Raw genomic sequence first — 15270 nt, forward strand, 5'->3', positions numbered from 1 at the left:
ATTTTGTTTGATGATCTTGTTGTGAAATGCTTTGGACTGTTCAACCATGTGAAAGTCATTACATACAAATAAGTTACTTGCATGTCAGGGATCATTCCTTGCTTGTGTTTACAACTCAATCCATTACATATTGTTGTCTCCCAATAAGAATAGGTGAAACAAATCTCACTGGTACATCTGGAGCAGTGGAAAATGAAGTTATCTTCTAGAACTGGCAATGGCGATATCTTGTTACGAACCCCGTAACTAGGTAACTTACCAGCAAAGATAGGAGTATCTGTTGAAGTCTGATGATACTATTTTTAACAGTATTTATTAGTAAAAACACACAAAAATAATATCAATGCAAATATACAGATAGTATACGACATCAATACTAAACCTAAAAGTGTGGGTATAATAATAATCAATAAGAAATCAGCTCTATCGTTGTCTAGGGGATAATGAATTGTCCGATAGAAATATAAAGTTCTGTTCAGTTCATGCAGGCTGTGGTAGTTATTGATCACTGTGTTGCAATTGTTGGAGAGAGAGAGAGAGAGAGAGAGAGAGAGAGAAAGCAGTAACAGCTATTAACTTGCCGACTTTCCTTTTATGATCTTGATCCTTCGATGCATTGTTGTTGTGGCCATTCACCTATGACCCCTCCGTGTCCTTTAGCTAGACTGTTCCGTGGAGGATTCATCACCCAGGCAAGGGTCGACACACACACAAGCCCCCACCAGTCTCGTAGCGTCTCTCCTGGCGTGTCTGAGGGGTGGTTCCCCAGACCCTATTTTTATCCCCACTCATGTGGTCTCAGGTGTCAGTCAGGTTGGGATGATGTAATCCCTCAACCAGACCACTCTGGTTGCCCCCTGAGAGGTTTCAATGAATAGAACAGTACTCAATACACAAGTCCTTCTCCAAGAGACAATAGCAGTAATCAGTGGTTCCGTTCCGCTTTTGTTAGAAGGAGACATTCCACTTTTGTGTATCCCTGCATTGTCAATAACAACTGCCTTTGCTGTTATCCTGTGTCTCTCTCTCATCTCCCTTGATATCAGCATCGGAATAGTAGCGATTTGCGATTCTCCAAAGGGGGGGGGCATTGGCGATTCTGTACCCTTCTGCCCATCAGAGTTGTAACAATCTAAACTGTGAGGATTTAATATTAATCTATCAATACTCAGGCTATCACGTGACCTTCCAATGAAGTTCATGGAAATGAATTTTGCAGCACACACACAAAATGCTGGAGGAACTCAGCTGGTCAGGCAGCATCTATGGAAATGAATAAGGTAGTCAATGTTTTGGGCCAGGACCCTTCTTCAGGACTGAGGATGAAGGGAAAAGACGCCAGAACTAAGATGTGGGGTGGGGGGAGGGGATGGAAGCTGGCTGGAAGGTGATTGGTGAAGCCAGGTGAGTGGGAAAGGTCAAGGGCTGGAGAAGAAGGAATCTGATAGGAGAGGAGAGTGGAACACAGGAGAAAGGGAAAGAGGAGGGGACTCAGGGGGAAGTAATAGGCAGGTGAGAAGTGGCAAAAGATCAGAGTGGGGATTAGCGGAAGAGTGGGGGGGGGGGATTTGTTTACTGGAAGGAGAAATTGATATTCATGCCATCAGGTTGGAAGCTACCCAGAATGAATATAAGGTGTTGCTCCTTCACCCTGAGGATGGCTTTATCTTGTCAATAGAGGAGGCCATGGACTGACTCATTAGAATGAGAATTGGAATTAAGATGCTTGGCCACCGGGAAGTTCTGCTTGTGGTGGATGGAGCGGGGGTGCTTGATGAAGTGGTCCTCAATTTATGACAGGTCTCGCCAACGTCGAGGAGGCTGCATTGGGAGCACCGAACACAATAGACAACCCAGCAGATTCACAGGTAAAGTGTTGCTCCATTTGGAAGAACTGTTTGAGGCCCTGAATGGAGATGAGGAAGGAAGTGCATGGGCAGGTGTAGCCCTTGGGCCACTTGCAGGGTTAAGTGCTAGGAGAGAGATTAGTGGGGAGAGGTGAATGGACAAGGGAGTGGTCCCTGTGGAGAGCAGAAAGGGGACGGGAGGTAAAGACGTGTTTGGTGGTAGGATCCCTTTGGAAAAATTTTGTTCCAGAAGTTTAATAGTCACATTGTGTTAATCCTGAAGAGAGCATTGGTGGTGACTGATGGGTATATAAAATGGGAAATGTCAGGCATGCAACCATCAGGTTTTTGGGCATTATGAATCGACAATTATGCCCATATGACTTAGCTGGCAGAATGCTGAACCCAAAGTTGTCCTAAAAAAAGCCTCAAATCCAGGAGCTGAAATAATTAGGTTGAGAATCCCTTTAGGACAAAGAAGAAGATACATGGAGAAGGATGAATGATGAGCTCAGAGACCATTGATATTGAACTCATTATCACTGAGGTGGCCCATTATTAGGCAAGTTGTGTGCATGAAGAATAACTCTTGTCTAAAGATTCAGATTTGCGCTGCTGTTAGTTTTAGTCCTCAGATGTCATAATCAATAAGTTGAAATTCTTCTGAACAAATTGGCGTAACAGCTGGGTGGTTGAATAGTGAGCACCAGCCCTCATTAATGTCCTCAGAGTAAGTCAAGAGAGTTTAGGACGATAGGAAAGAGGTCAGCCCAGAGCTTACTATGGATTGGGAGAGCAAAGATGATAAGATTGAGAGGGGTTGGCAGTGATCAGCATGAGGAATTAGGTCACAGTTGAAGGTATATTTGAGCATGGAGGGATGGTCATGGCCATGTGGGGTCAGAATTTTTGCACCCCACTATAATGGGCTAGGTTGATCAGACCCAAAAGACCCAAACCAATTCGAGTATCCAGAAGATGTGGAAATAAGTGTTCAAGCACAATAAAGTAACTTTAGCCTAATTTATTATCATAAAATAGAAAGCACAAATAAACTGCACAAAATACTATGTAGTAAGTTGTGAAGATTTCCACAAAGGTTTCAGGTTTCACGATTCTTAGTCGCCACTTGATTGTTGCTGTCATCTGGAAACTTGATTGTCACTGTTATTAGGGGAACTCCAAATTCCGACTCATGAAATTACCCTGGGTCCGTCCTGGGCACCAATGATCGTGATTTCTAGGTCAAGGTGACATCCAAGAACCAAGCGAAAAGTGCCTCAATAAATAGGGATTCAATCCACAAACACAGAGACAGACAAACTATGTAGCCATTTGTTCTCATGCCATTGATGCCTTGAGGCCAAGAAAGAATCCAGCTGCTGTTAGCAAACATTTAACAAACCTACAGTGTTTAACTTGTACAGCCACCTTACATGCTGCGAGCTCACAAAGGGTTAAAGTGCCACTTGGAATTGTTTAGACTGTGATCTAATATTCTTTTTATTACACTACAACACAGCCACCCCTATTTTCATTTAGGTATGCTTCATAGGAGTCAACCTGAAGCAGGCCTTTTAAGAATTGGGTCCTGTGTTAGCCTGATTTTTCTGGATCAACTTGAGACAGCCTCACTGCAAGTTAATATTGCAAAAGGAATCCTTAAAAAGATGTTGTTCCCTTAGTAGCTTACACAAATGGATCTATTGTTTTTATTTAGGAATAACAATCTGTGGGCAAGGAGTTTGCAACATGCAATTGCTCAGCATTCTGAGTACTCCTCTGTTTGCACACTACATGGAAACAACAGCATACATTGAATTTCAAGACCATTGTAAATGTTTTTTTTTGCTGTCAAGATATTGATGTTAACACCAGAGGTCCACATGTTGCAAATGAGGTAACAGTCATTGGTCATTAAGTGAGGAATAGAACCAAATGTAGATTGTTGAGCTCAGCCACTCAATAAGCTATTGGCAGATCTTCTGTCAACTACAGTTTCCTGTAGTATTGTCAATGTTTTTGTTTATCATAGTGTCAAATACTTTCCCAGATCATGCAGTGTCTTCTTGTGGGGGATCCTAGATGTTAAGACGTATTGAAAATCACAAGATACCGTATTTAATACAGAGATGAGGAAATGTTTTCTCTTTTAAGGTGTCATAGTCTTTAGAACTTTCTCAGAGTGGTATAAGTAGAACCTTTGAATATTTTAAGACAGAAGTAGATATATTCAAGATGAGCAAGGTATGAAAAGTTATGGGGTAAACAGGAGTGCAGAATTGCGATTATAGTCAGATTAACCATTGATTTACTAAAAGGCAGAGGAGTCTTGAGGGACTGAGTGACCTACCTCTGATCCTAATTTGTACATTTGTATCTATTGGTCTCTTTCTTGAATATATAAAGAACTGGGCCTTTGATGTAGAAGTTCTCAATAGAAGATTTACAAAGATTTTTTTTCCACACACCAATTCTATTTGGCCAACCCTGCATTCTGACTCAGTGATTCCCAATTATGGTCTTCCAGCAAGGAAAATCGTCGTCCCAGAATCTATTTTGAATCATGGCTGAAAGAAGGTTATAGCTGGCAACTTAATGTCCAAAAAGACAGCCAGGAAGTCAGAGGTGACAGCATTGCTTTGTTGGTAAAAAAATAAAATAAAATCATTAGAAAGAGGTGACATAGAGTCAGAAGGTATTGAATCATTGTGACTAGAGCTAAGGAATTGCAAGGGTAAAAAGACTTTGATAGGAGTTGTATATAGACCCCCAAATAGTAGCAAGGATGTGGCCTGCAAATTACAATGGGAAATAGCCACAGCAGAAGACGAAACTCGACCTTCGATATCGAGGCAGGCAGACATAAAAGAAGATGATCTGCCTGCCCTGATGAAAACAGACGACGATGAGATGACACCCCAGTGTCCCACCACCCCAACCTCCTATGACTCAGCCTAACACACCATCATCAGTGTCTCACTCTCTTCCCGATTCCTGTAAGTGAAATTACACTGGGCGTACATTATTTCTACTTTATTTAGGCTGTGTATTTTTATGTGTTATTTGTATGATTTGGCAACTTCATAGCTTCAAGGTTACTGGAAAGAGTGCTTCTGCCCAGAGTGCTTGCGCCGAGTGTTCTTGCCGCGAGTGCTGCTGAGAGTGCTTGTGTGAGATTTTCACTACGGTGGACAGTGCTGCAATGATTGCAGAAAAGTTTTCCTACTTTATATAGGCTATTTATCAGATCATTCCTGCTTTTACTATATGTTACTGTTATTTTAGGTTTTATGTGTTATTTGGCATGATTTGGTAGGTTATTTTTTGGGTCTGCGAACACTCACAAATTTTTCCCATATAAATAAATGGTAGTTGCTTCTTCACTTTACAACACTCCAGCTTACGAACCATTTCATAGGAACGCTCTACCTTCGAATAGTGGAGGAAACCTGTATATATTTACTGGAAAGTATGGAGGTCACATGCTGGTACACCCCGTAAGAATATGGATTGACATACTGAAGACAGTGATCCAGTTCCATTTCCAAGATACTACTGTCTTAGTCCCTCACTTGTGGCCTCCAGTGGCTATAAATCAACATAATTGTTTGGAACAAAATGGAGTTTATTGAATAATTTCACAGTTGATCATTCATGGAGTCTGTGGTTGGTTTTGCAGTATGTCATAATTTGTGTTTTATAACTACCTTCTGGGCAAATGGGGTTCATCAGCCATGGTTGGCAGCTCATCAAGGAGAAGGACAACTCTGATTTCAAATCTCCACTGCCTTGCGACTAAACCCACTCACGGAGGAAGCTTCCGGAGTAAACCCTGAGGAAAAATCTGGAGCTAGAGTCCCTAAGGCAGTCCTACATTGAGATCAACACTGACTGGCAACTCCTGTGTTGCTGCTGGTACCAAACTGTATCAGCCTCTGCTGCTCCATTGGGTTCATCAGATGCATGGAGAGGGGGAGCTTGCTAAATGGGCAACAGCTTGCTCTCCGTATCGTACTGCCCAGATTTGCATGTCTAGACAGCTAGGATGCAATATCCATGGTCGACCCTGACCAACGGAGCCCTCACTCACTCATTCGACTACCTTCCACGCAATACAGTTCAGAGAAATAATTCCACATTGAGTTCATGGAGGTCTGGTTTTTGAGCAACGTCTTTAAAGAGACTCAGTGAACAAGTCGCTGCAATTCCTTGTGTAAGCAAATTGATCCAGAAATACTAAAGCCCCCTGATAGGTCAGCTCCAGATGCTTCAAGAAATCTTTTGTTTGTGAGCTCAACTCCTACAGGGTCGAGTTATACACATGACATCAGCCTCAGGCACAAATGAACAAGTGTGTACTTTTGAACAAGAGGCTGTGTCGATGGCCAGCAAATGTAAAGTCACTGGGGGCCAGTCCTGTTGTCAGTGTGATGAAGTAGAAAGATTGGTCTTCAGTGGACTATAAGCCATGTGGTTAGGGATTCAGGATGGCAAAGGGCTCAGACTTGTTGGATCTGATCCAGAGGTTCTTCAGAAGTCAAGAATGAGACATAGAACTTGGAAATTCTGGCCATTTTATTGACTGTTACAAGACCAAAGAATGAACAATGAAAGAAGACTTGCAGAAAGATGCAAGATAAGTAGGGACTTACCTTGTGAAATGTTGCATTAAGAAGATCTAATTTTTTTTTGGAGTGTCCAATGTTGCTACTTAGTGAATGGTCCAATTTCCAATGCAGTGCTCAAAAGGGACAGTACTTAGCAACTAATCATGACCCCTGAAATTATACATGTTCCCACTGACCACCTGGTCTCTCTATCAAAGAAGGATATACAACCTCTATTAAGAATGTAGTGTTAATTCACCAAAATGGGGCTTTGTTCTGTTACAAATAATTACATATTTAGTAGGTTTGGACAATATAGAGTTTTGAGGAATAAAAGGCAATCTCATTGTGGTTTGGAGGCTTGTGTGCCTCAATGACCCAGAGAGCTACGTTGGATGGAGTCAGGGCTTTATGTTTTGGCTCTTGGTTGGGTCACCCATACCAAACAGGTTAAAGGGTAGAGGCCAAAGGACTTATTATTATTATTATTATTATTATTATTGATATATTGCTTAGCTTTGTTAATCAGTTATTTGCTAATTTAATTCTTTTTTGTGCATACTGACATATTGACTTAATGTATCTTTTTTGTTAATCTTCAATAATAATTAATAAAAAAGATTTTAAAATGAAAATGAAAGGGTAGAGGCCAGACTAAGAGTTGTTCACTGGTCCTCCTGGTTCAGGGGGCTAAGTTCAGGGCTAACAGATAGGTAGTTTTATAGATACTTTATTGATCCCAAGTCTAATTTACAAGTCAAAGATTACAAGATCACTTCCCCGGCTATAGGTTGACTCATTATAGAGCCTAATGGCCGAGGGTAAGATTATCTCATATGCCGCTCTTTGGAGCAGCGCAGTTGTCTTAGTCTGTTACTAAAAGTTCTCCTCTGTTCAGCCAAGGTGGCATGCAAAGGGTGAGAAACATTGTCCAGAATTGCCAGGATTTTCTGGAGGGTCCTTTGTTCTACCACAGCCTCCAGTGTGTCCAGTTTGACTCCTATAACAGAGCCAATCTTCCTAATCAGTGTATTGAGCCTGTTGGCATCACCCGTGTTGATGCCATTGCCCCAGCACACCACCACACGGAAGATTGTACTGGCAACAACAGACTGGTAGAGCATATGAAGGAGAGGCCTGTATACTCCAAAGGACCTCAGTCTCCTCAGGAAGTAGAGGCAACTCTGGCCCTTCTTGTACACAGCCTCTGTGTTGGTACTGCACTCAAGTTTGTCATCCACGTGCACACCCAGGTACTTGTAGGTCCACACCACATCCACGTCCTCACCATCAATAGTAACAGGGAGCAGTGCAGGCTTAGTCTTCCTAAAGTCCATCACCATCTCCTCTGTCTTACTGATGTTGAGTTTGCAGATGATTCAGCTTGCACTATTCGACAAAGTCCTCCAGCAGAACCCTGTATTCACCCTCCCATCCTCCCTTTATACACCCTAACTATTGCTGAGTCATCAGAGAATTTCTGCAAATGACATGAGTCAGTGTTAGATCTAAAGTCCGAGGTATAAAAGATAAACAAGAAGGGAGCCGATACAGTCCCCTGTGGGGCGTCAGTGCTGCTTATAGCCATGTCTGACACATAGGTCTGAAACCGCATGAACTGTGCTATGCCTGTTTGTTCGTCCATTATCCAGGATACAATGGAAGTGCCAACCTGACTGGTAAAACAAAATTGTTACAGAAACAGCAAAGGAGAATCCTTCTACATCTGAGTGTGACAGTATTCCTGAGTCTCCACCCGGGACTTGCATGACCGACAGTGAAAACCCTGAGGGAGCTATCGACATGATGCAGGAATCCCTGAACACTGCCAGAGATGGAGAACCTTCATTGCTGCCCTAACCGCCAACGGTGTAATGGGCAGAAAGTAAGTAAGTCATTGAAACAAACAAAATTTTTATAGAGCTTTATAGGATAGATGAAAGGATGATGTTACCCCTGTTCGAGGTAGCTACAGCTAGGTTCTGTCTCAAAATAAACTGCCAGCCATTCAGGACAGAGAGGAAAAGAAGCTGCTTCACTTCAATGGTAATGGATCATTGAAACTGACTACCCAAGAGAGCTGTAGAAGTTCATTTCCTGAACATATTCAAGGCAGAGATCAATCAGTGTTTTGGATATTGAGGAGATGAGTGAATATGGTGTTGGGCAGAAAAGTGGTACAATGATGAAAAATCAGCCTCATTTTATTATTTGGAAACGAAGCAAAGGGCCAAATGATCACTTCTGCTATTTCTTACGTTTTTACATTCTTATTCTATGTGCTTCTCATGCAGAAATCACATCAAGTACATGACTAATGCCCAGAAGTGCCTGGTCAGATTTGCAGGGAGATGCGAAACAAACCAGCAACAGCCTTATCATGTTTCATGAGTGAAAGTAATCAATTTTCAATTGCATAATGCTGGAAAAAAGTACTGAAAAGAAACAGGGTAATGTAATTGAATTTCTTAGCTCTTCTGTTTGCAGAGTATATACTCGTTGTTTAATGTTAGTCTTGCCTTAAATCCAGCTTTTCCCTCAACAATATTACTGACAGTGCTGTTTATACTCGCTTCACTTTTAGCAGCCTTTAAAAGGTTTTCCCAATGCAACTTTCTGCATATTTGTTCCACAGTTTTCTTATCTCCTTTCTTCTTCTCCTAACACAGGGAAGTGATTCTGATATCCTCTAGTTGTTGGGAGTTGCTTTACCTTTGGTTTTATTAACATGAGCTTCTTCTCTGTAGCATTACTTTTGTGTGGATCAAACTCTGGAATATGTTCGGTTGCAAACATGGACTGCCCCTCCATGGATCCATCTGGAAACTGGTAACTGATTTATTATGCAGTGAGATGCTGTGCAAAATCACTCCTACACAGCATTGGAGTATTTTCATCAAGAATGAACATAGAACATAGAATAGTACAGCACAGTACAGGCCCTTCAGCCCACAATGTTGTGCCGACCCTCAAACCCTGCCTCCCATATAACCCCCCACCTTAAATTCCTCCATATACCTGTCTAGTAGTCTCTTAAATTTCACTAGTGCACCTGCATCCACTGCTGACTCAGGCAGTGCATTCCACGCATCAACCACTCTCTGAGTAAAAAACCTTCCCCTAATATCCTGCTTGAACTTCCCACCCCTCCTCTTGTACTGAGCAGTGGCGCCCTGGGGAAGAGATGCTGGCTGTCCACTCTATCTATTCCTCTTAATATTTTGTACACCTCTATCATATTCCTCTCATACTCCTTCTACTCTTTCGTGATTTTTATTAACGACCTGCATGTGGGGGTAGAAGGGTGGGTTGGCAAGTTTGCAGACGACATAAAGGTTGGTAGTGTTGTGGATAGTGTAGAGGATAGTCGAAGATTGCAGAGAGACGTTGATAGGATGCAGAAATGGGCTGAGAAGTGGCAGATGGAGTTCAACCCGGAGAAGTGTGCGGTGGTACACTTTGGAAGGACAAACTCAAAGGCAGAGTACAAAGTAAATGGCAGGATACTTGGTAGCGTGGAGGAGCAGAGGGATCTGGGGGTACATGTCCACAGATCCCTGAAAGTTGCCTCACAGGTAGATAGGGTAGTTAAGAAAGTTAGCTTTCATAAGTCGAGGGATAGAGTTTAAGAGTCACGAGGTAATGATGCAGCTCTATAAAACTCTGGTTAGGCCACACCTGGAGTACTGTTTTCAGTTCTGGTCACCTCACTATAGGAAAGATGTGGAAGCATTGGGAAGGGTACAGAGGAGATTTACCAGGATGCTGCTTGGTTTAGAGAGTATGCATTATGATCAGAGATTAAGGGAGCTAGGGCTTTACTCTTAGGAGAGAAGGAGGCTAGTGCCCATGATGGAGCTGACTAAGTTTGCAAATCTCTGCAGCTTACTTCCATCCTGAGCAGTAGCCCCCACCACACCCACTGCCCCCTACCAGACAGTGATGTAGCCAGTTAAGACACTGTCCACGGTACATCTGTAGAAATTTGTGGGTATTTTGTGGGTATCTCCTCAAATTCCTAATGAAATATAGTCGCTGTTGTGCCTTCTTTGTAGCTGCATCGGTATGTTGGGTCCAGGTTAGGTCCGCAGAGATCTTAACACCCAGGAATTTGAAACTGCCCACTCTCTCCAATTCTGATCCCTTTGTTCATTCTTTCCACTTCTGATATGGGAGAGATCAATTTTGAGAACACTCTTGATCCTGCTATCTCACATACAAGTCATGATAAGTTGTTTACAGATGTTATACATCATCTCCAGTTGATTTAGTGTGACTCCATAGTTTCCACACAGCCACTTGGCTTGTCTAACTTTCTGACTTAGGCATGGCCTACTTACTTTTGTTGAATATCGCAATCATATCAAATTGTTCTATCCTAACTTGATTCTTTGGAACACACGAGATAGGCGAGGTCCTACATTAGAATAGCTTACATCTGATCTGATAGAAATGTTTTTGTAGTTCTTGGTTATGCCAGCATAGCAATCTTTCAATATTTTGTCCAAATTTTCCTATGATCTATTGATGTGTGCTTTTAAAGCATCATTGCTGAAAAAGTTTATTCCCGCTAAACTGGAGTTGTCCCACTCAGTCCTTTCCCAGTAAGGGCTGTCTGTTTGCAAAGGTTGTTAATCAACACCTTTACTTCAAGGTCATTACTGCTTGTGACATTGTTACTACACAATCCCAGTTCCTCATTATCTGAATGAACTTCCAGACTGTGAAGCCCTTCAGCTTTTTAATTTGCTTTTGTGTCAGACCATAAACTGACAATGCTGTGTTGAAAGCTGGCCTTGTAATGATCACCTCTGACTGAATTATGGTCACAGAAACATATAAAAGAGGAACAGGAGGAAGCTATTTATCCATTTAGCTACACACACAAAATGCTGGTGAAACGCAGCAGGCCAGGCAGCATCTATAGGGAGATGCACTGTCAACATTTTGGGCCGACGTTCCTTTTAGCTGGCTGTTTAATATGACCATTGTTAAGTTTGTTTGTAATAAAGACAAATCTGGTGTGAAGAAACTGGTTGAACAGGAATTTAGTAATAAAATGTTCTAGAGTAAACTAAAGCCTCTTTCTGAGAGACAAGAGAAAATCTGCAGATGCTGGATATCCAAAGCAACACACACAAAATGCTGGAGCAACTCAGCAGGTCAGGCAGCATCTAGGGGAACTCTATCCCTGTTATGACAACAGGATGATGGGTTAAGGGCTGATGTCTGGGAAATGGAGGAGATGCAGGTGAGGGCAGCATCAATGGTGGAGGAAGGGAAATGCCATTCTTTGAAGAAGGAGGACATTTCAGATCTTGAAGAATGTGCCTGGCTTGCTGAGCTCCTCCAGCATTTTGTGTGTGTCTCTTTCCCAGCCGTGCACCGTATTTATTTACTGTCCGTGTTTAGACCTTACATCGACTTCTGGCACCATGTTAGAAACACAGAAGCATGGAACACCTACAGCACAATACAGGTCCTTTACCCACAATGCTGTGCAGAACATGTACTTACTTTAGAAATTACCTAGCCCTCTATTTTTCAAAGCTCCATGTACCTGTCCAGGAGTCTCTTAAAAGACCCTATCGTATCCGTCTCCACCACCGTTGCTGGCAGCCCATTCCATACACTTACCACTCTCTGAATAAAAAACTTACCCCTGACATCTCCTCTGTACCTACTCCCCAGAACCTTAAACCTGTGTCCTCTTGTGGCAACCATTTCAGTCCTGGGAAAAAAGCCTCTGACTATCCACACGATCAATGCCTCTCATCATCTTATACACCTCTATCGGGTCACCTCTCGTCCTCCGTCTCTCCAAGGAGAAAAGGCCAAGTTCACTCAACCTATTCTCATAAGGCATGCTCCCCAATCCAGGCAACATCCTTGTAAATCTCCTCTTCACCCTTTCTATGGTTTCCACATCCTTCCAGTAGTGAGGTGACCAGAACTGAGCACAGTACTCTAAGTGGGGTCTGACCAGGGTCCGATATAGCTGCAACATTACCTCTCAGCTCTTGAACTTTTGAACTTATGGTATGTTTGTTCTTAATACAGACAAACTTAGCGTGGGTTTACACTAGAACATATTATTACCGTACTCCTGTTCAGCCTAAGGATGTGCTATCGGCTCACCATCGTAACTCCTGGTCCTGGTTGAACATCTCACATTGCCCAATGGGAACTGAAGTTCTTTATTATTCACACATTATAACACCGCCATGCTCCTGCTCATGCCCCTTTTAATATCCAGCAACTTATTAAATCCATTCAGCGACTTGAAATCCACTACCTTTTGTAGTAGAGAGTTTCTCCTCATCTCAGTCCCAGTTATCTTAATCCATATGCTGAGGCTGCAACCTCATGTTCTAGATCCTTCCACACATCCTCCCTGCATCCAGTCAGTTGTATATGCCAACTGCTAGGAAATACAGACATGCTGAATCTAATCTCTGTTTATACAATAGCGTAATCCAGGGATTAGTCTGGTGAACCTTCATTATACTCCCTCTATGGCAAGTATGTTCTTTATTTGGTAAGTACTCCAGAACTGTACACAATACTCCAAGAGTGCCTCTTGCTCCAAAACTTAAAAATTTCTATTTTTCTATTTTCTATTTTCTAATTTTCTATTTCTATTTTTGTACTAATTGTAATCTAGTCAATATACATGTATATATTGACTGTAATGGATCAATTTATTTATTTATTTCTATATTATCATGTATTGTATTGCTGCTGCTAAGTTAAGAAATTTCACGACACATGCTAGTGATAATTAACTTGATTCTGATTCTGAGCAAAAGCCAACATATCACTTACTTTCTTAATTACTTGTGTAGCTGCATTTTTGCTTTCAGTGACTGGTGTTAGCCAAGTCTGTTTGTCACCACTTAAGTAATACCTTGCCTATTTGTTTTCCCTTCCAAAGTGTGTAACTTTACATTTATCAACATTATACTAAATATGGTATATATTTGCTGACTCACTCGATCTGACTAAACCACATTGAAGCTTCTTTGCATCCTCCCTGCACCTCACCATCAAACTTAAAAAAATTGTTTTGGTTCCCCCATTCAAATCATTGATACACACATATTGTGAATAACTGGGGCTCAAACACTGACCAATAGAGTTGCCCGCTATTCATCGCCTGCTATCTGAAGCAAGTCCCTTATTTTTCTACTCCCTCTTTCCAGTCAGTCTGATTTGGATTCAGTTCAGACAATTCCATGTATCTCTTGCAAATGTAGTTATTTGCATTGGATGAAATTCCATTACATTCTTGGATACAGTTCTATTAACACAACAATTGTCTATACTCAACCGTTTTGACTGAATTCGTTCATCTAACAGCCGGCACAATCTAAAAGGGCACCAAAATTACAATGTAAAGACATGATCTTTTATTGAAGCAGTGTACTCACTGAATGTTACGCCCTACTTCTAGCTTCTTGTCCCATAATTGCATTTTTAAACTACTTCTGATAGCTTTGGATTAAAGTCATCTTCTAGTTTTTATGCAGTCTTTAAACAAGACATCTTTCACTTGTTTAGAGTAAGATTTGTCAGCATACCATATACTTCTGGTCCAATTTCCACTAGAGAGTATTTTCATGCTCTCATATTACATTTTTTCAGCTCTCATTGTATCATCTACTGTTTTAACCCTTTGGCTACTGTTTGCTTTGAAGAATAATTTAAGTTCGTTCAATGTGCAAACCAGTTTGTTAGCTCGATAATACATGCCAGGGTCTTCCTCAAAACAGTGGCATGGCTAAACTTAATCAGTGGGGTATGATGTCCATTGGTTCACACAGAGTCTACACGCATGAGAAGATGTGCAAGAAGTCACATTGTGTAAAATCAGCTTTAGTGTTTCAATGTCCTGAGGCTTGCTAGTTGACAGTTAACAATATCTTCATCAATGCTGAAGGTAACGTAACAGTTGTATCACCAACCCAAAAGCATTGAGATACAGAAAATGTATATCCAAATGAGGCAGAGCTTACATATGAGACAGCAGCTTTTAAAATAGTTGCATCATTAAGTTGCGGCAGACTAAATGTCTATCTGTGACAATGGTTCATAGCTGAGGTTTAGGAAGTCCACGTGACTTTATTATCCAATAAGATCATTGCATAAATCATGCATGGATGTAAAGAGGACTCCATGCCATATGCATAAACACAAATGGAACACACACAAAATGCTGGAGGAACTCAACAGGTTAGACAGCACCTGTGGAGGGAAATGAACAGTTAGTTTAGGATCAAGACCCTTCATTAGAACTGGAAAGAAAGTGGACAGAAGCCAGAGTAAAAGGGTGTTGACAAGATGAGGAGTATAAGCTGGCAGGAGGTAGGTGAGGCCAGGTAAGAGGGTGGAAGGTGAGTAGGTAGGGGAGGGAGGGAAGTGGGAATGACGTTAGAAGCTGGGAGGTGATAAGTGGAAGAGGCAGAAGGCTGAAGAAGATGGAATCTGATGGAAGACAATAGTAGACCATGGAATAAAGGAAAGGAGGTGGGAATCAGAGGGAGGAAGGTATCTGAAAGGTACAGTACAGGTTTAAGTGGGTCCAGAGATAAAGTTCATGACAATTGTTGTTGAATATTTTCCAGACTGACATTTGGTTCTTTCAATGGTTTTCAGATTCTCTGCGGGTCAAGACAACCTGCAGGTAATAACTACCTTTCTTTCTTTTTGTTGTGATTGTTTAAATGATGGTTGATATGATATTGATTTTGTACAAAGTGGATTTGACCACAGGTCCCAGAGGGTGATCCATTCCACTGCCCAATTTCAATCAG

Source organism: Hypanus sabinus, chromosome X2 (assembly GCF_030144855.1).
Source record: "Hypanus sabinus isolate sHypSab1 chromosome X2, sHypSab1.hap1, whole genome shotgun sequence".
NCBI classification, from domain to species: Eukaryota; Metazoa; Chordata; class Chondrichthyes; order Myliobatiformes; family Dasyatidae; genus Hypanus; species Hypanus sabinus.